Below are 21,843 nucleotides of genomic sequence, written 5' to 3'. Positions count from 1 at the left end.
ACCGAGTTCAAATTTTGTCACACTAGTAGGCAATTATGCCGGTTGGCCTCCCCATTCAAACAGAAATAGAAATCGTCACTGAATACATGTAAACGAAGGATTTAGTTTGTATTGGCTTGTAGCAAACTTGTAGAACTTTACCTGTCGATCTGGTTCATTCTCACTTAGTTTATGTTGCATGTGCAGTTTATAAGGATACCAATGATTGGTATGCAATATCTGGTCAGTGGAGGACTGAATGATATCACTTTCCAGTGAGAGACGACGAGTACTGTGTGTGGGATTCTTCACAACCGATGTTAGAATCGTCGTTGCCGTCTCCTCATTGGTGTCACTCACTACGTGCCCTATCTTGCACAATGCCAGTTTCTCGAAATTTGACTATCGAACACTCGAGCATGCTGTGCTGTACTGGATGTCTGGGTGCCGTTTATCGTAGTACTCTGCAATGTGCCTGAAAATGCGTTCTCCCGATATAAGTATAGTTTGTACCAAGGTAACTTTTGCTTATTTGTCATAGGATCTTAATCCATCTGCAACAATAAGACATTCTGTCAGTAACAATCAGACTTTTTAAATTTTCAGTTTTCATAACATGCAAACTATACAACATATGAAAGAAAGAATTACACATCTCGATTCAAAAGCTCACACCGGTGTTATCTGATATATGACATGTTCTGTTTTCTTTTCAAATTTAAGATGGTGGTCTTGGTCGCCATGTACCCCATTTCACATTTTTCTTGATTTCATAATTCTTGCTAAAACTTCGAAAATTGTTTAAAAACTTCAAACCGGAAACGGCTTTTTAAACATGATGGCCGTTCCCTACAGCCAACATCAATGATTTTTTTCAGTATTGTTTCTAAGCCTGATCTGAACAAGTGAGCGAGAAATCAGCTTATTCCGAATTAGTCCCACTGGTCTGCCTGAGCTAAAAGGATTCAGGCAATTTTGTTTGTATTTCATAAATAAAACTTTTATTAACATTACAGATGACATTATGCATTACTCATGAGAACAGTGATAGTTTCAGGGGTTTCTCTCCTCCCCCGTAACTACGAAGTTTACTTCGGGATCATATCTCGTATCGAGTTCAATGTGGATTCTTAGTGTTTTCACAATACTACTTTTCCCTCCTTGTGTTGAAATTCTCCCCTGGAAAAACTTTCTAAATTCATCATTGCATGAGAACATTCACAAAGCATAGTTTGCTCTTAGAGTGACTTGTTCTCGGACGATTTACTCAAAATTGACTTGGCGACTTTGTTCATATTTAATAAATGAACAGAATTTTTTAGTCATCAAAAAATTTACGAAAGGTAGTTTACTCTTTTAGTGGTTTTCCTTCGAACGATGTTTTCTGAAAGTGCCTATTATAATTATGTTTGAATTGCAGATATAAATGTTTCCGTAATAATTGCAGAATTACATAATTCAATGTAATAAATTGGGAGAGAAAAAGTTTAGTGGAGTGGCACGTATCTTTGTGAACTTCTTTTGAGAAAGAAAAGTGTAATCATGTTCATGCTAGCCTTTCTGTTTATAATGGCCTCTGTAAGGCTTGTATCTCGATAGTAAAAGAGATATTAATAAATGGTCTTCATATTTGTTATCAGCCATCTCAATCTATCCGGCATTTTTCAATGTCATGAGTTGTTTGCTAACGTCACTAAGAAGCTATTTTATTAGCATTCTGAATTTACTCGGTTGTTTTCAATATACTGACATTTTCTTGAGCGAAGTCGCAAGGAATCTATTTTGGAGAAAAGATGTCGATTGTTTGTCGGAAATGGAAGGAGCTTTCGAGAATAACAAACTTTGAGACAACGTCGTCGATTTGTTCTGCCGGTTTAATGTCACGACTTGTTTGTCAGTGATGTAGTTAGGAATTTATTTTTGGTTTAGACTAAAATAGCTACATGTAACAACCGACCATAGGCCCTATCCTGCCGTATCCCAACATCTATCATTTGAGCCGCCAGGTGGACTTCTCACTCTTTTTCTGTCAGAAATTGTAATCAAAATGTTTCCCTGATCTCTCAATGCTCAATTTCTAGAAGCAAGAGGGGAAAAAGATTTCCAGCTTAAAGCCACCTTCCACGTTGGAACATCGAATGTAGTACCAAATTTGGAACGACTTGTATGAAACACTAACGAAAGTTCCGTATATAACTGTTAAATAAATCATATAATTGTAACGTGCGAATTATTTTGATGTTATTATACGGTGAAGGAGTTTCTGCAACATACTTTGATGTGAACATTACGAAATTTGCGAGAGAAATGTATATAGGGTCAAGGATGGCTTGAATTATCTCAAGCAATCTCTAATTGCCCTTTTCTGAACAACAAGTTCCACATACAAATATCTGAATTAAGGGCTGATTTAGGTTTAAATAAGGTCACCTTCTCGGTTTTATAAATCAGGTAGAATAAAAAACATAGTGACTATTTTACGCACGAAAGGACGTTATAATCTCAAATTTCAGGATATAAGAGTCGTGGCCAGTCTGAACTAACGTCGTTTGACAGCTGACAATTGAAGCTAGTAGATGTGTAAAAAAAAGTGTTGGAGTAATTGTAATCACGTGCAAGGTACTGCGTCGTGAAGATGAGTGAACTTTCACAAAACAGTGTTACATCTTACAAATTTATTCCGAAAATGGCACAAGTGCTGCACAAATCCTTGAAGAAATTTGTGCTATTTATGAGCAAAGATACATTATCAAAGCAACAGTTAAAAGATGTCTTAGTCTCTATCGTTCTGGAAATTTTTAATATCCAAGATACTACTCGCAATTAGCAATCACAGCAAAAGTGGATGATATTTTGGCAAAAGTCGAGCAAATGTGGCACGTAAACAGTCATGACGTCGCCAATGAACTATCAATCTAGCCTAACATTATTAAACCATTTGTAAAGCTGGTCTCAAAACAAAGTTCAATGTTTCGAAGCCAAACCATTTCACTCAGAAACATTTACTCGATCGAATTTCTATCTGCGAGCCTACTGAAATGTAACAAACTCAAGACATTTCTGAAGTGGTTGATCACGAATGATGAAAAATGGATAACCTAGTACAGCCATGTGCGAATAAGATCATGGTCGAAGTAAGGAGAAGGTCTACAGTCTGTTGCAAAGCCCACACTGACGCCAAGGAAGGTTGTACTGTTTTTTGTTAGGATTGAAAGGGTATCGTGCATTATGAGCTGCTGGCGGGCACAACGATAGACCTGAAGTTGCATTTTCGATAATTAGCGCAACTGCAACTAGCAATTCAAAAGATATGTCTGAAACTTTTCGACAGGAAGAGTTTCGTATACGATGCTGACAACTCCAGACTATATATCTAAAGAACGAACGAACCGTCAAAAATTAAGAGAACTTGGCTTGAAGGTTTTAATGCATCTACCATATAGCCCGAACTTTACACCGAAAAGTTATTATTGCATCGGTCTCTGCAGAACTCCCTAAATATCAATTTCAAAAGAGGCCTGTGAAAGCCACGCGCAATTTTTTAAAACCAGAAATTACAGAACACTTATAACGACAGGATTATGATATTGACGGAATAATTGCAGAAGACCATCGATCAAAATGGTTCAGTTGTGGTTTCATAATGTTACTTTAAATCACTATAAAAGTAGTAAGAATTTTGACCTTCAAAGGCTCAAAATTGTCTAGACAATTGTATACATGTGCAAGAGTCTTTTCTGTTTGTCTGTCACCATGCTAGCCCCTTTTGCTAGCTAGTTGAGAATAGACCCATTCAAGTTTACCGATTAATTTTTATTATTTTTACCATATATTTCATATTCTGACAAGCTAATTTGCACATCATGTACAGACAATAAATGGCTCAACCAACACGCTAAGGAAATTAAAACTGTGATAGAGTGAAAGCCAGTATTGCTATAATTTTCCTTAAAATATTACAATCATTACCATATAATAGTGGCAACTACTTTTGTGGTCCTTGTACTCTTCGCTACTATCAGAGCACAAAGTCTATGAGAAGATATATCCAGAAAGGAAAAGAAATAAGAATTAAAGAAAAATACATTGTGTGCTATGATCCTGTGTTTTCTGAAACTGAGTATGTATTCTTTGAACAATATTCTGTATTAATAAGTATCACTCTTTACAGCAGGTTCCTCTTTACAGCAGGTACAGGTGGTAGTAAGCCACGTTTCAAGTTATTTATAATATTAAGTAGACATTATCCTTCATTGTCTCGGTGTTATGTAAATGGCACAATAGTATAAGAAACAATATTCACATAAATAAATGGATATTGCAGAGCATATCTCGAAATGTAACTTACTTCTAAACAATGATAAAACTACTATTTACAGTCAACAGCAAAAGTAATCCTCTCCTGAGTGCTACAATTCCAGTAGGTCGGGTCCATTGCTTTCGCGGATATCTCAAACGCCTGGAAAGATGCAACCCAACTTACATCTGACATTTCAAGGGGAAAACTATAGTTGGTAAGCCTGTGGAACATCAAAATAGGCTTGATGCACGGAAATTTCTCCATTCTAAGATTTACCTCTACTATTTGGAGCGTGTTGTCCAATGAATGCAATAAATCAATAATATGATAATTCGTTGTGTGTATGATGAATTATTTCACTACACACTGCGTATGAGAAAAAAAAGCACTGGTCATGCATGAGTTAAAAATGGTTGAAATTAACTGATATCAAATCTGGAATAATTGAAGGAAATAAGTATGCAAATCTTTGCCTATATTCATGGACCTACTCCAATTTTCTGCCATTCTAGTCATTCAAACATCTCCTTCCATCTCCACATGAGATCTTACATATCAAACAGTATGGATTTAAATTGGAATTGAAATTTAAGCATGTTGAAAAAAGAAAGAAAAAACTCGGACCTGTTGGATTGGAATTTGGACCGCCTGAATAGAAATTCACTGCAGTAACTTCTTACCTATGCAGACCATTTGACAAAAACCGTTAGATAATTTAAAACCTAACATGTAAGACTAATCCAGATGTTAGTCAGTATGAAGAGACGATCATTAGTTGAGTTAATCATGATACCCTTCTTCAACTCAGAAACATTGAATGCGGAAAATGTCTCGAAACATTTCTCAAGTAAAGCGTGAGGTTTTAATGTTGACACCGCAGCCTAGGAAGAAGAGAAGATGGTAGACTTGTTTTTCAATTCCTTAAAATGTATTAGGATGTGGAGGAATATTAGTTAGGTATTGAAATATTTTAAAGTAAAGTATGCTTTTCATGTTCTCCGTAACAAGTGGTTTAATTTACCAGATTTACGTGAAGGAATTCTACCAAAGGGGTCAAATTGCAAACGGCAGACGGTCCCATCATGTACAGAGCCGTAGCCTGAGGGGGGCGAGCGGAGCAGTCACTCCGGGCGCTGGTAGCGAGAGGGCGCCGAACGAGCAAGAAGAGAGAGAAAGTGTCGGAAATGAGTAAATGATGCGTCGCCCAGAAAAAGTATTGGCGCCCTTTTAAATCAATATTGTCGGTTTGGAAAGAAATAGGTTTGTAAAAAAGTTTCTTGCTCGTTTTGCTCGCAATCCAAACGTTTCAATAAGACTCATAACAAGTTTTTATTTATTACTTAAAGCAAGTTAATATATACGATTTCTTAATGACAATATAATATACATGCCGGCATGTAATGACTTATAGTGTACGCAAGAGCGTTTTCAAAATTAGAAATGGTCAAAGTCTGAAATAGTGTTCGGTGTTTTCTTGATGATAATTTTTGTTCGTTAATCACGCTTTCTTACCCAATCGGATTAATCACAACAGTGAGAATGAAGGTATGAAAAATGATAGGAGTGAAGAGACACGCGCAAGCAGCTGTTTGCGCGGGACTAATAAAAATGGAAGTAAACAAGGTGAATAATATTTTCGAACTTGAAGCAGTTGTAGAGTAGGGGATTAACCCTTTATTAGCATTATCATTAACATATTTAGTTTGCTTTTATAATTAAACCATGTTTTGGTGATCATAATTTCATAATTTTTAAAGTACTTTTGTACTTTGATTACAAAATAAAGGGTGTGTATTTCAAAGCAACATTGCCATACAATAGGTCTTATGTGTAGCTACTGAGCAGCATTGCCCTATTATTGTAAAATACCATAAGAATACTCTCAGTAATTACAACTGTTTCGTTGAAATATTTTCCTACAGAGCAAGACACCACAAATAAAAAAAAATAATAAGAAAACAACTTTCGAGGAACGTAGGAGAAAAAGCTTCTACAATACTAAATTTGACTGTCTCCTGTTGACGATGATTAGAAGTATCTAAAGAAGGGACACGCAAATCATGTATATGAATAATGTATGGAAGTAATAATGCCAATCAGATGAACACTGAAGTTATAATTCGTGCGGATAACGCAATATAATGCGATATTGCTTGAGAACAACACTGCCCAATAAAGGGTTAACCGGTCATAACTTAACCCAACGATTTTCGTCTTTTTCAAAGACTGATCATTGCCAGTTTTTTTTTTTTTTTCATTTATATATGAAATGCTTCTAATTTGAAGGAATTTATTGGGATTATTTCTCCATCAACTACTTGCAAAGCCAGGATTTCTTTTGTTTGTGCATACGTATCTAATTATGTGATATTTTATCTATCTATCATACAAAAGATATACACATATTATATATATATATATATATATATATATATATATATATATATATATATATATATATATATATATATATATATATATATATACGTGTGTGTATGTGAGTTAGTGTATTTTTAATATGTTAACTAATAGTTAATAACCTTAAATTCAGAATTTTCATCTATAAAGAAATTAAGAATTACTATAGTTTCAAATACATGCAGTAGCCAAACTATGTTTTGGATTGTAAATACAAACATTAAACATATTTTTCACCTCCAAAGATCAATATTAAGGAATTCGCAAAGAATGCTCCTCCTGAATTTTCGCTCCATTTCACATTATTATTTATACCGGAAACAACCGAAAAATTTTGTGGTCACATACAGAAAAAAATTTCAAAAGTTTACAATTTTTGCTGGAAATTGATGCTGCCAGCCATTTCAAACAAAAGCTCATAGTTTTTAATGTCCTGAAATTTCAATTCTTATCGTATGAAACATTGTAAATAGTTGTACATTTTCATAATTATTTTTGAAGTGGATTTGCATACAACCAACGGTAGTTTTGTCAAGGTTAACAAAAAGTCCAAAATGAGCTTTTTGAAAATATTCCTACACATACTGATCGTTTTAGTACTGCACTGGTCTGTCCTAGCAGTTTGATAAAAAAAATCAGCGTAGTATAACAACAAAAGCTGCTTATCTTATTTCTTTTTTTAAAAATGTTTGGTAAGGTGAATGTAAGGGAGTCGAATTCTACTTCGCCCCGGGCGCCGAAATCTCTAGCTCTACTGCTCTGATCCTGTCAATTAATTTACTTCGTCAAATTTTACTTTTTGTAATTGTAATTGTAATTTTAGTGTTGTTTGTAATTATTATTACAGTTAACCATCATACCAAACCCCCATTAGTTAACAGATTCAAACTGTTTTATATATGTAACTCTGACGTGAAATACAGTATGACTTGTACGGAAACTAAGTTTCTAATTCTAATTATCAATGGCGTACAGTCTCTTCTCTAAAGTTGCTTAGAAGTGTCAGATTTATCCTATAAGCAGTGATGAAAATTTTCCGATTCATAAAAACATGCTCCACTTATTCCTACATCGTTGTTTAGCCGTGATGTGAGGTGGAAAGTTTTCTTCTATATTTTTCCGGAAAATTTTCCGTTCTAAACAAATATCAGTGATCAAGTAACAATTCCTCAGTGTTCATAAAATTGTTTAAAATCATGTATAGAAATGTTAAAGAGTGAAAGATCGTTTAAAGAATCTGAAAATTGTAATGGCCTAGATAATTTTCAGTACTATGGAGGAACAAGTGAAACAAATTTTCATGAATCGAAAAATTGTCTGTCCTGTATGAAAAATCGAAAAACTTTTTGTCGGAAAATTTTCATCATTTTTTAGCCAAAAATAAAACAACTTTTTGCGAATCGGAAAGTTTTAATGCTCTGTAGAAACAAGTGAAAGGAACTTTCATAGATCGGAAAATTTTGATTGCGATGTAGAAACAAATGGAAAAAATTTTCGTAAGCCGGAAAAATTTTGGATATTATGTAGAGCGATGTTAGGTGGAAAATTTTCCACTATATTTATTCCTATAAAATTCAATTTCTGTAGAGGAAAGTTAGACAGCATTAAATTATAATTTTCCAATTAGCTTTCGGGAACCGGAAAGTTTTCTAATATTTCAAGTTGGGAAGTAAAAATTTACATAGTGTTTCCCTCTCTCTCTGTGTGTTTGTGTGAGTGTGTGTGTGAGAGAGAGAGAGAGAGAGAGAATCTATCTGTGTGTAAAGTGCAGGAAAGAGACATGGAGTTCGTAGAGAACAAATATCCCATTCCAATATTTAAAATGTAACAAGAAATCGAAAAGGAACCTTTCTGAATTTATCAAATATTTCAAAACCAGAAAATATCAATTTTTCTTCACATATAGGCCTGCCCATGTACATATAATGAAATAACTACATAAAAGTTCCTTATGAAGATTATTTTCGTAACAGGAAATAAGAAGAAATGCTTTGATTTTATTGTGTTTAACGTCGCAATTCATAATTTCATTATTGGAATTTTGTACAATTATCTTAGAGTAGATATTTTTTATTGTAAAACTACCATTATTATATTTAAAAATATATTAGAAATAATACCAATTTGATAGAGCAAATACATACATACATATACACACATATATATATATATATATATATATATATATATATATATATATATATATATATATATATATATATATATATATATATTATTTTGTAAATTAAAATGAAATTTCATGTTGCTTTTAGAACGGAAGCTAACAGTGCAGCTTTTTACGTTTCTTTTATTATTTTATTGAAAGCTCAACTACTGAATGAATATATGAATATTTTTTTTTCAGAAAATGGTGATAATTTGTTTTCATGGGTTACTTAAATCCAAGTTTTGGGTAGTCAAAAATTTACAGTAGGCACTTTATATTATCTCTACTTATTTATAAATGTTGCAGTATGTAAATCTAGAAAAGTAGTAAAGCTATGATTAAACTTCTTCTTACGCGTATTAAACTGACGAAATATAATTTTGTGAGATCAAAGGTGGATTCTGATGGAAGAACGGATTGAAGTTTCTGAAACGTTTTTAAAAAAAAGTAAGAATCGTTAGGTTTTTACTTCATGAATTTTTTTAGACAATATTTATTACCAATAAATTTTACGGCTAAACAACGGTGTACGAATAAGTAAGAAAATGTTTTTATGAATCGGAAAATATTCATCACTTTTAATAAATTTAAATTTTAAATAACAGAATGGGATATTTGTACTCTACGAACTCGATGTATGTTCCCTGCACTTTACCCACACAGAGAGAGAAATAGAAAAAGTTGAATTGAGTTGATTTTGAGTTTAACGTCCCATTCAGCAGCGAGGCTATATGAAACGTTACCTACTGATTAACGTGGAATCCGAACCACATGAGTTCCCGCCGGGAATCGAAGCCAAGTCTCCCATGCCAAAGGTGCGTATGCCAACCCCTTATCAACGAAGGAACTCACAGAGAGAGAGAGAGAGAGAGAAAATAATATGTAAAATTTTACTTCCCAACTTGAAATATTAAAAAGAAAATTAGGTTCCCGAAGCTAATTGGAAAATTTTGCTGACTAACTTTCCTCTTCAGGAATTCAACTTTGTAGCTTAATGTGCAGTTAAATGAAGCGGAAAATTTTCCACCTAATAACACTATACATAATATCCAAAATTGTCCAGCTTAAGAAAAGTTTTCTTTCTAGTTGTTTCTACATCGCAATGAAGCTTATCCGATCTATGAAAATTCCTTTCACTTGTTTCCACAGAGCAATAAATCTTCCCGATTTACTTTTTGCTTCAAAATGATGAAAATTTTCCGACACATAAATTTTTAATTTTTCCATACAGGACAGACAATTTTTCGATTCATGAAAAATTGTTTCACTTGTTCTACATAGTACTGAAAATTGTCTTAGCCATGAAAATTTTCAGATTATTTAAAAGATCTTTCACTTTTTAACATTTCTAAACATGAATTTAATCAATTTTATGATCGCTGAGGAATTGTTACTTGATTGCTGATATTTTTTAGAACGGAAAATTTTCCGGAGAAATATAGCGGTAAATTTTCCTGAAAATTTTCCGAAATGGAAAATTTTCTGTGGAAAATCTTTCACCTCACATCACTACCTATAAGTATACCACGTCAACAGTGTAGAATTCCATGGACAAAAAGTGAAATAAAACTTCTAATTTTACTTCTCACGTTTGGGCCTTTTATGTTAAAGGAGACGGAAATTAATGGAGAAGAGAGACAATGAAAGAAGTAGTGGAATAAGGATGTGGGAAGAAAAGGGAGAACTTTGGAAAAGCCCATGAATATGGAATGACAAAGAAACAATATTTAACTTTATATATAAGATAATACAAAAAATACTGTCAATTAGTTTTGGACATTTATGGTTATAACCGATACCAATACAATGTTTAATCATAGGAAAACAGTCGTTTATATATATTTCTAATAGGTAAATACATGAAATCTGGTTAAGCTTGCATTACACGTTGCAGTAATATGAAGTTTTGAAGTATTGCAAAGGTGTTGTATTTAGCTGAATGGTAGAGTGTTAGATAGATATTGAAGGAGTTGTGTATTCAAATTACGGTCGGGAAGCAGCAATTTTTTTCTGGTTTAAATTTTGAAGGAAATGTGTTCCATTTCTCTCGTAATCCTACTAAAATAGTGATAAGTATACTAAAATTAAGAGAAACGAGAGAAATTAAATTATTATATTGGCAAATTTAATCATATTTACACCTCTTTAGGACATTTTCAGAAGTTCATATTTTTATATCTCCTTGCTCTTCTTTAGCTTGCCTTGTAGTTCGAGTATAGTCATTTAGTGAATCAAATAGATATTACAGATGTTATATCTCTTTCTTTCTCTTCCCTCTATCTTGTCTATGGAGATGAATATAGCTTTAAATAGATTACTGAGTCGGCTTTTTAAAATAAAAATAAATGAGTATGTTTCACTGATTAATACATATTGTGGTGCTTACCTTAACGTATTAGACAAGAAATCCAGAAATTGAGAATTGAAATCTTTCTTGACCTTATACTTCGCTGATGCTGTGAATCTGAGCCTTAAGTATATAAACCAATTCCTTAGTTCTCTAGTCAAATTAATAACTCTATCAAGTGGGGAACGGGAACTCAGTGGTAGAACACTTACCTCTGGTGCGTGGCATCTATGGTACGATAACCAGCGAAGTGAATTTATTGGGACAACATCGTGTCATTTAATCATCCACCTTCGTTAGCCTAAAGGACATAATCATGAGATGTTAAACTGGAGGAATTACTTTCATTGCCTGACTATACTTAAATCGTAGTCACATACTCTGCAGAGCAGTAGGTGGGAATGGGAACTCACTTTTGATCGTAATGATACCTTCCGCTATAATTTCCGTAAAAAATCTTTGATTTTAATTAAGTATGGCGAATACTATTTTGAAGCTTCTCACTTAAGTTTATTGTTTGGAGTTTAAGTTAATAAATGATGAAAGTATTAATTAACCTTTGTTTCAACACAATAACAACATATTACACGATAATTTCGTTTAAAAAATACCCGATTTATTGTGTAACATAGTGAATGCACTATTTAAGAAGTAAGATTAATACCTATTTTCTTTTTCTATGTTGAAGGTCGAGGCAAAAGGAAAATTTGTTCTGTCTTGAGGAAAAATTTATTCATTATTTATTTTCTAGAAATTAACATCTTTTCATGAGACATTAAAATTCTGATTATAGTGCAAAGTTTGCGTACAGATTTTTTTTTATTTTTGTTACCTCGTATTTTAATAATTATATTCCACTACAAATTTTACAAGAATTTTCCGATTTTCATGAAACTGTGAGTGTGTTCTGTTTCAGACTTAAGACTTTTCCTACTGTTTGGAATTATTTTTTTTAAAATTCAAGTTTTCTTAAAAATACATGTTTATCTATATATTTCATGAAAATTATTAGGTTTCATAATGAATAACGTATGCTTTGTTAGGCTTCTCAATTGAAAGTATTGTTTGGGATTGACATCAATCAAAGACAAGAAGATGTATTCATATATTGAGAAATAAGAATGAAATGTTTAAATTGATTTAATGTTTCATATTTATAACCTTTAAAATGAAAAAAGAGATCATTTATGAAAGTGAATGATTATGGAAGAATTGGTTCAACGAGAATGTGAGAGAAAATGGGAGAAACCCTGGAAAATCCACGAATGCGACATTTTCCACCATAAATTCGCATGACCTCGAATCGCACCAGAAATTCCTATTGTATTGGAATTAATATTGATTTGTAGTGACGTTTCGATTCGTCCCAAGAAAAAACGTTCTACCATAAATTTCATAAAGTTTATACAAGTGTTATGAAACATAACGAGTGTTTCTCTTAAGTATTTTTAATAGAGCAGGACATTAATTATTTAAGTAAATGTAAGCAAGTTTCTATTATTTGACTCAACCAACATTTGTGTGGCTGTCCCATGAAAACTTTCCTAAAAATCAGATCTATTCAATGAAATTTTGAATGTGTCTTCCTCTAACTTTAGAAAATGAAAGTAACTTTTTGTGGTCAAATTTCGTGAAGAATGAAGTGATATTTAAACAAGGATTTTAGGAATGATCCAAAGAATGGAACAAAATATTGCGATCTTGGCAAAGAATTTTAGGAATGGTCCAAAAATGCATTAAAAGATTGTGATCTTGGCCAATAATTAGTTTTGGATCAGTTGAGAGAAAATTTTTGAACGGCCTCTAAATTAAGTTTTCGTATTTTCTGCGGAATAAGAACATCATACTGAGTTAAGTGATAGTTTGGATTTGGCTATACTGTATGTAGTTCTCCAGATATAAAGTGTCAAAAAAATTTGATTGAATGAAATGTATTGGATCTTTTGATCCAAAAAGTAAAATCAACCGCATGTTGTAAATTTGTACATACATATACTATGATAATTAAACTTGCGCTATAACTTTGTAAAAACTAACCTTTTTCTTTAACATAATACGGTGTATGTTATCTTAAAGACTTCTCGATCATACTCACTACCTGGAGTTAAAATGGGGTAAGAACAGGCTGTAAATCGATCCCCACTTTTAAGTATTATTATACAGAAAACATAATAAGAAAATAATTTTCCAAACTAACTTTCCCAACATTTGTTTCATTTTGATTCAACATAGTAAAAATTTTATAAATTTTCGTAATCATTTGCGGAGCTTGAGGTTGAAATTGGCAAATATGGGTAAACTTATCCCAATTTAAGAGAGAAAAATTATATTTTAGGATAAATTCTTCTTACGAATTCTCCGACTTTTGAGATACAAAACGTCTTCTTTTGTTTCAGAAGCAAGGCTTACTCTTATTGTTCGAGAGATTAAAATTAATCAGAGGCTAAGAGTACATTTACAAAATTAATTTGAAAAATAATATTAAGCATGTCTTTTCTAGAAAATATATTTTCAAGAAAATCGCAAAAGTGTATATTTTCTAATGTGGTATACATTTTCAACACAATTATCCCTACTGCTTGAAAGTGTAATTCACCAAAAACGATGAGATGATTTAACTACAATTTCAAGCGATATGGTGGAGAATAAATAGCCTAACTATTCTAGGTTTTTGGTAGTAAGCATAGGAAAGCTGTCTGGTTATCTATCCATTCCATAACTTTCAGAAAATTTATTAGATTTTGATCAAACTTTGAATATGCCTTTCCACAACACTGAAAAATAATACTGCTGTGTGTTATTGAAATTCGTTAACTATAAACTAGCAACATTTGTCCCATGTTCAAGTTTCCATATATACTATATGTCATTTGATATGGAAACAATTTTCCAATTCAATTTTCGTAAAACTTATCTGATTTGGCACAACTAGTATGCTTTTTTTCAAAGCTCCCCGAAAATTCTTCAGTTTTGAGCTGAAATGATCAAGGGTAAGCAGGTAAATTCACTCCTACTCGACTACGTTGAGTGAGGGTAACGCTTGTGGTACTGAACTTTGGAGGTTTATGTCCTTAACCTTCTAGATTTTTCGATTTACGTCAAGACAACGTGATTGTGGGATCATTTGAAGTTTGCTACCTTTTATGGAAAAGAGAAGAAAGGGGGCTGGGTTTTGTAAAACGAGCCTCTGAATAAAACCACGAACACCGAGCTTGTCGGGGAGTGTGAATAAGATTTTGATGGAGAAACTTGGTTGGACGACAGGCTATGGAGCTACCTCGATATTTGAAGGTGCTGTAATCAGCTGACATATTGAAGGGACTTTACATTACTAACCATTTCACTATACAGACCTAAGATTTTATTTTACGTACCCAAATTCTGGTGCATCTTTTAATTATGTATTTTGTGTATATCATTTATAATTGCAATACTACCTCTGTTAGTGCTACATCCCGAATTTATTGTTCTTGCATCTTCATGAAAGAACTATACAATTTCTTATTCATGTTTCCAGTTTTTCATAAAGCTGGTGGTGAAGTCAACATCCCCAATTTGTTGGGCAACGATTTTAATATATTTTTAGGTTGCCTTCAGTGCTATGTCGACACTATTCTCAGTGACGGAAGATAGTGGAATTGATGCTGTGTTTCTTTTTCTTTCTCTGTAGTACCTTGCAGCTCTACATAATTGAATTTTAGCAGGAATTCGTCTGGTGGTTTGGTTTAAAGTAGTTTTAATATGCTATATTTAATATGTGCATATAATTAGTATATTTTTATGCTGTGTCATTTTGCGGAAGGCTAGAACATTAGTGATGAATTAGATATAACCGAATTTTTTGAACCAATTGCCTCCTCTTCTCCAGGACATGTTCATTTTACAAGAAAGTTTTAGATAAGGTTAAAGAAAATTTACGGTTTTCACAGTTTGTTTCAATCAGACATGGCTGAAGGTGGACAGACAGATAATGTAAAGGTTTTGTCACATATTCTCAAGCCAAAACCATTTTGTGGGCAAATAGGCGATGATGTAGAGAGATATGTTGATCAGTTTGAAATATTAGCCCATGTGAATAATTGGTCGGATTTGAAAAAGAAATGGATTCTAGGTTCCTCGATGAAAGGTCCTGCGGGTTATTGGTTTGACATACTTTCAAAACAGTAAGACATTCCTGACATGACATGTGCGCAATTTAACAGGGGTTTCTTGATGCGTTTAAGTATTCTTTGTTACCTCAGTTAAGGGAACAGGAAATGAGGGCACGTGAGCAGAATGAGACTGAATCTGTAATTTCGTACGTATATGCTAAGAGAAAGCTTATTCTTCGCAATGACAAAAATGCTCCGGTTACGAAACAAATTCAGCTTATTATAGACGGACCTATTCCTGAATAAATGCGGTTGGCAATAAAGAAGAAATACGATACTGTGGAAGCATTGCTTCAGGATTTACTTGAGGAAGAAAAAGCTCATGTGTTGCTTGAACGTAAAGCAATAGAGAAAATCGTGAAGAAAAATTCATTCTTAGCAATTTCCTCAATTCAGTTAAATCCTCCGGAGACTGCAGCTGTGCAAGAAACACATTTTATGCAAACTCAACCTTTTCAAGTTCCGACTCGGACTTTGAACTCTCCTGTTTCCGCTTCACAGCCGAGAGAGGAATACAAAGATCAGTTAGCTGCAATTCAGAAACAACTAAATCAGTTTAGTCTAAAAGTAGATGAGAGTGAAAAAATTACTGACCAGCGCAATTCATTTAGACATAATAATAATAATAATAATAATAATAATAATAATAATAATAATAATAATAATAATAATAATAATAATAATAATAATAATAATAATTTTTCCTCTCGTAGGGGGAATGGCCAAAGATCACAACACAGTGATTCTCGTGACAACAATAATAGTGGTAATTCACGGAATTCTAGTAGACGTCCTGTAATTTGTCACAAATGTGGCAAAGAGAATCATTTTGCTCAGCATTGTAGGAGCAATTTAAACTAGTACAGAGGGTTGATGATGAAGGGACATCGACTCTTAAGCGTGTTGAAGTCCCTATATACATACAACGAACTCTACTACATACTAATGCTATTATAAGTGGAAAGGAGGGCCCTATTCTTCTTGATTCTGGTTCTCAGATTTCGTGTATAGGTTCTCACATGGTTCCACGTGGTGCTAAGTTAATGGGCACGAGTTCTTTTCTTAAAGGGGTTACGGGGAACACTCTGCCAGTTAATGAGATAGCTCTAGTTCGATTCCGGCTGGGATCACATATTTTTTTCATCCATTTAAAGTGGTTCCTACGTAGTACATCTTCCACTTCTTGGACAGGATATTTTGCTTGCATACAAGGCTAACATAGATCAGAATTAATTGACTTTAGAAGTTACAAGGTTTGGAAAGATTCCACCTTCAACGTTGCCAGATTCTTCTCATGTTAATTATGTGTCTCATGAATTTGCAACTTTAGTCACACCAGTTTTTCAGGTTTTGTCTTCTGTATGGTAACTAATCCCACCGAGAAGCGATTTCTTTTATGACGCAATAAGATCTTAAATAATACGGTTGGAGATAGAGAAGAACATTTGTGTACTAACCTTACACTTGAGAATGGTCCTCAAAAGTGATCAGTTTGACTGTACTAGAGTAAATGTGAATTCTGAAATTTCAGACAGTGAAAAACAACGCTTTTATGATTAAATAACGAAATTCAAGGATGTTTTATTAAGTATAGTACAAAAGCAAAATAATTATGGAGTAAGAACTGTGGTTTTATAAAGACCAAATTATGTAATAATAATAATAATAATAATAATAATAATAATAATAATAATAATAATGGTAGTAGTAGTAGTAGTATTATAATTATGATAATGCACTACAATAGTATGCAGAAGTCTGGCTGGAAAGAAATATAAACGCTTGAGAAATGGATATTGTTATTATATTCAAGATTTGAGAATACAAATCTGCATCTAAAGTCACAGGAAGGGAGCCGAAAACCAGTATGACCAAGGAGCAGAAAGGTTGAGGAGAGGGCGTGAAATATCCAAGGTTTATGAAAGAGGATGCCAGGTAACAAGAATGAAATATAATCTGTTCAAGATTATTTTTACAGGAGAAGAGCAACAACAAAATTAAGCAACAAGAATGCATTTTAAAATAACACTCGAATATTGTATCTTTCATTTTTGGATCAAAAAATTCCAATATATTTGAATCAAAAATTTTCTTTTGCGCCTTCTATCTGAAGAACTACAAACAGTGGAGCCAAACTCAAACTATCACTTAACGCAGTATGATGTGCTTATTCCGTAGAAAATATGATTTACGGATTGTACAAAAATTTTGTGACCCCTGATCCAAAAACTAACTATTGGCCAAGCCGCAATCTTTTGATCCATTTTTGGTTTTCCTAATTTTTTTGTTTAAATTGTTGAAAGAGAAGAGTGTGTTAATATATTGGCATCTTTAGAGCTCATAAAAGTGAGATAAAAATGGATAATGTGTAATGGTAGTGAATTGTATTTCTTATCATATTGAGATCACCCAAAAAGTGTGAAGTTTTTAGAAAGTCAGATAATTAATTTATTAGAAGAGCTCGAAGTAAGTATTTAGATGTGTAAGATTAACATGTATGAAGATTTTTATTGCTTTAATAAAATAAAAGTAGTTGATAAATGGAGTCTAGGAGGCTAAAGTGGGCAGGTCATGTAGCCAAAATCTAAGAAAGTAGAAAATCTTTCAAAGTTTTAACTGGAAGTTTAATCATGAAACGACTATTAAGAAAACCTAGGAGTAGAAAGAAGAACGATATAAAATTGAGTGATATATCTCTTCATTCCTATTGCAGGTATTTTGTAAACATCTCGGATTTTACTTAATAGCTCATGCATATTTCGAAGTATAGTGATATATCGTACCAGACTCGCTTCCAACTACTCTTAAAACTGTTAATATTGAAAAAAACTGTAGTAAAGAAAAGAAGAGAATATAGTCTAAATGTGTTAGTGAATGCAACTAAGTTAAGAAACATTTTATTTACCTTTCTTATAGTGATTTTATAAAAATAACCATATAATAAATTATCACTTTATTCAGTCTATATAAACAAAGCATCATAAAAAGAGTGAATTCGAAACTTAAGTTAATTTTGAGTTTAATATCCCTTTCAGCAGCGAAGCTATATGAGACGGAACCTACTGATTATGGTGGAATCCGAACCACATGAACTCTCACCCGAAATCAAACCCGAGTCTCCCACGTCAAAGACGCGTACGCTAACATTTTAGCGACGAAGAAGCTCTGAATTCAAACTTTTGTTCCTTGTACTCTTATAATCGTCGAACATTACTAAGCTAGTCCAAAAGGAGTTCTCTTGTAACTCGTAAAAGTTATCACTTGTTGGTAATGAAGATACATTTTATATATAGTTCGTACTTGAAAATCAAAGAAAAAATATCCATTGAAAATAATTAATTTCAAATTTTACTTAAATGAACTTCTTGACAATAAAGATTGTGATTTAACCATATGAAAAGAACAATACTAACTCACACCTAGACTCAGTCTATAATGAATTCAAGCGATATTTTCCTTATTTGAGTGAAGAATACTGGCAGTGAAAATTAAAAGAAAGCTTTTCAGATTCCATTGATGTGAATTTTAGGATGAAGCAATTGAATTAAAGTGCGATTCAGGTGCCAAAGAATGTTTCAGCCAACATGTATGGAAGAATTTTGGCTTTGTTCCCTGTTTACCCAAGAGTACCAAAAGAATCCTTATAAGTTCTTGTTCATTTCGACAATTTATCTTTGTGAATCAGGATTTTCGACATGACTACAATAAAATGAAAGTTTCGCAACCGTTTGAAAGTGGAAAGTAATCTCAAGTGTGCTTTGTCGAACTTGTCACCGAATATTAAGAAACTTGTTAAGGAATGGCAATGCCAACTATCACAAAGAGTTGTTCCTTTGCCCTTACTTGATAAATTTTTGAACTCCATCTTATACGCTCGAATAGCATTTTGCTCTCATTTTTTTAATTTTGTAAAAAAACAAATACTTTGCATAATCATTTGAATAAAGTAAAAATCTTCAATAGAAATAGGAAAGACGAAGTGTCAAACATTGGCGTTTTGAAGTTTGCTAAAGCTAAAGTGTAAATGCTTATTACAAGTTGGGTTTTATGCATCATTTCACATTTCACATTTGCTGTCATAACATGTTTGCTCTTTACGCCCCCTCAGAGAGGCATGACCTTCAGTTTGGAAACCATTGATATATATAATTATTTTTTATTCAATTAATAAATGAATTTTAAGAGTATCACGAAGGCCTTTTACAAGAATATATTATAGAAATTATATAAAGAAGTGATTTAAGAACTTTGTATTATCATGTTTGCACATGGACAGATAGGGGGAAACAGTAGTATACCCAATCACATTTTCTAACTTGTGAGTAAACTGGGAAAGAAGCTCAACATTTCCATGCAATTCAGTGTAATAACGCATACCAAACAAGGTTTTCATGCCTTCTGCAAGTGCTTTGCCAAAATTGAACTATCTACGTCGTTAAACTACCTACACACTGTTCTATGAGTCCCGGCTTATTCCACCTGATAACTCAATTTCAACGGAAGTGACATTTACCGCTATGCTCGTAGGAGCCACTAATATGTTGCTAGCCAAGTTTATGAAAATGTAGAAATTTGAAGTTGTTCCTTTTATTCGTATCTTCGTTCATAATGAATATCTTCTAAATCCTATATACAACGTAAATTAATAGACAAAAGTCACTACGTTTTGATATATCCATTTAATAATTTCGATAATAAACCTATTGTAAGTGTAGGAAAATTTGAAATTAATTATTTTCAATGAATATTTTTTCTTTGATTTTCAAGTACGAACTATATATAAAATGTATCTTCATTACCAACAAGTGATAACTTTTACGAGTTACAAGAGAACTTCCTTTGGGCTAGGTTAGTAATGTTCGACGATTATAAGAGTACAAGGAACAAAAGTTTGAATTCAGAGCCCCTTCGTGGCGTAGGGTTACATGCGTAGGATCGACACTGCGTAGCATCAACACTGCGTAGAATCCAAACTGCGTACGATCGAAACTGCATACGATCGAAACTGCGTACGATCGAAACTGAAACCGGCATAGGATCCAAAACAGATAAGGTCATATGATCGAACAATAAAAAAAAACAATTATTTTATAATCACAGAATATTAAGTAATAGAATTTTTTTGAAGTTATATAAGGAAAAACGGAGTAAGATCAAAACTATATACGAACGAAACTGCGTAGCATCCACACTGCGTAGAATCCAAACTGCGTACGATCCAAACTGCGTAGGATCCAAACTGCGTAGAATCCAAACTGCTTACGATCGAAACTGCGGACGATCGAAATTGTGTACCATCCACACTGCGTAGGATCCACACTGCGTACGATACAAACTGCATAGAAACGAAACTGACAAATAAAATAATGACAAATATAATTAAATAATCATGCAGGGGTGTACCCAAAAAGTTTTTCTTGGGGGACTATGACTTATTCAGGAGGGCCGAAAAAGCTAAGTCTTGTCTCAGCAGGGAGAAAGGGGGAGAAAGGAGAAGCCTCCCCCCAAAAGCCACTACTTCTGATCAAGTTGGCAAATTCCTTGTTCAGAAGATTGCCGTTACGTTCAATTGACTTAGCTTAACATTTTCTTACTTACCTAGTTGCTGTGAATTGTCACTTCTTTTATAGACTTTGCAGGTGGCACAATCGAAGGTTCAAGTAATTAGTTCAAGTTTTTGCTAGTTTGCGCTTCCTCCCAAATTTACTAACTTCCAGGGTTGTTTTGTTTAAAACAAAATATTTAAAACAAATGATTAAAACTTTTTTTAAACAATTGATTTTGTTTAAAACAAATTTTGTTTATGTTTTAAACATTTTGTTTTAAACACGTGTATTTTGAAGACTTGTCTTAAACATATGTTTATTTGCATTTTATTTTATGTTTGTAAAAAAAAAACCCTTCCAGAACAAGAGAACTGTAGAAAAGTGCTCCCCAATCAGAAGACTATTTTCTTCCCATGTGAATGGTTTGATTTCTCGTGGCTACAGCAGGTCAATGTGGTGATCTACAACTTATTTTGTCTCTTTCCCCCTTATTTTTAACGTATATTGTATTCTTTAAATGCTTCTCCGTTAACTTGCAAGAAAGTGTCGTAGTCGAAGGTTGGACTACTTATAGAACTGATATTAAAAATAAATAAAATAATTATCACGGAAACAAATTGTTGTGTTGCATTCATTGCGACGTTGAGGTTCTGAAATTAAAATATCGCAAGCATTCGTTTGTACAGTGCATGTTAGTTCTGTCTCCGTACAACATGGAATCGTTTAACATGGGTTATACGGGAAGAAAAGAAGGACATGATTTGGTACAAATTTATTTGAGTAACTCAAACTCAATCAGGTAAGTAAACGATCAAACGAGTTTGTTGCAAAACGTGTAAGAAAGAAATGGGTGGTTTAGTTCCAAGAACAGAAATCATTATGAAAAATGCAATGCTTGTTAAAAAATGGAAACCCAAAGAAATGGTAAAACTGTT

The sequence above is a fragment of the Thermobia domestica genome, chromosome 15 (genome assembly GCF_964235325.1).
Source record: "Thermobia domestica chromosome 15, izTheDome1.hap1.1, whole genome shotgun sequence".
NCBI lineage: Eukaryota > Metazoa > Arthropoda > Insecta > Zygentoma > Lepismatidae > Thermobia > Thermobia domestica.
Note: the sequence above shows the minus strand (reverse complement) of the source record.